The following is a 1,330-nucleotide window of genomic DNA, read 5'->3' as shown; positions in this document are numbered from 1 at the left end:
AGAGATCTCAGAGTCCAGGGCATTTAAACACTTGATGTCAAGTTGTTTTCTTCTGTTGTGACAAGAAATGAACTTTTGAGAGATTGGTTAATTTTTCTCCAAATTATTTGGACTCTAAAAGATTAATTAGTTTCTCTGAAAATATTATTTTATTCATACAGAATTCGTGAATAAGGACATTTATTGAAAATTCTGTTGGATTTCCAAGACCGGAAGATAAATTATTGTGTTTGTACAAAGAACTGTAGACGTCAACACAGTACAGGCTACAGCATATATCATTGCCTTCCATCTTGGATTCTTCGTCGGGACTCAGACTTGGAATCATTAGAACATTTAAATATTAGGACTGCACAAAATTTATTCGTGGATTATTTTTGTATTAATTTTGTATTTTATTCTGGAAACCGTAAGTTCTCATATTTTGTCTTCATTTTTACAGTATTTTTCAAGGGAAATAAATTGTTATATTTTCCAAAGCTTGTTGTTTTCACTCTTTTGTGCAACTGTTTATTCGAGCGTAAACACATAACATAAGACAATGATAAGAATTAATCTCTTAGAATCCAAATAATTTGAGGAAAAATTAAAACTTAACTCCAACTGGTCACAACAGAAAAGAAGAAGAAAAAAAACACATCGACGTCGAAGTGTTTAAAATCCCAGCTAAAATTATTTCTTAATACATCACTATTAAACGACTACTGCTCAATTCCGGTAAAACCAGAATTTCGAAATAGAGGTTATTCACATGTCTAAAGTCGATTCCACCATATAAATCCCACAATATTTTTTTTTTAAAAGTTGTTCACTCCAACTCTTACTAATTCTAAATCGAGGTCAGAAATTATGTCAGCATTAAGCTACAAAGTTCTAATAACAGGTGTTTACGAGTAAACAGGTTAAACTAATTTCTGGAAAATGTCAAATTCAAGTAACGAAAATTACATTAATGTAACATGTAACGGAATCAATTTTAAAAAAAAAACAAACAACAATTAAACAAAAATCAAACATAAATTAAGTCAGACATACGTAACACATGTCCCACCCAGTCACTTTATCCTGACTCCAGGCCGACCAGTCCTAACACTAACTTCGTAATGCTGAGTGCCTAGCGAGGCAGCTGTTAGTACCATTTTTTAAAAATCTTTGGTATGGCCCGTCTGGGGGTTCGAACCCGCGACCTCCAGCATCTGAGGCGTACGGCCTAACCACTAGTCCAAGAGGTTTTTCTAATGTGGAAACTAAATACAAACCACACGGAAACTACTGTACATACACTTGAGTACGTCAGTTTGTTCCTGACTGTGAACAGTATCGTCCCGGA

The sequence above is a fragment of the Sinohyriopsis cumingii genome, chromosome 16 (assembly GCF_028554795.1).
Source record: "Sinohyriopsis cumingii isolate HCF-2022 chromosome 16, ASM2855479v2, whole genome shotgun sequence".
Classification (NCBI taxonomy): domain Eukaryota; kingdom Metazoa; phylum Mollusca; class Bivalvia; order Unionida; family Unionidae; genus Sinohyriopsis; species Sinohyriopsis cumingii.
This window is presented reverse-complemented; position numbering follows the sequence as displayed.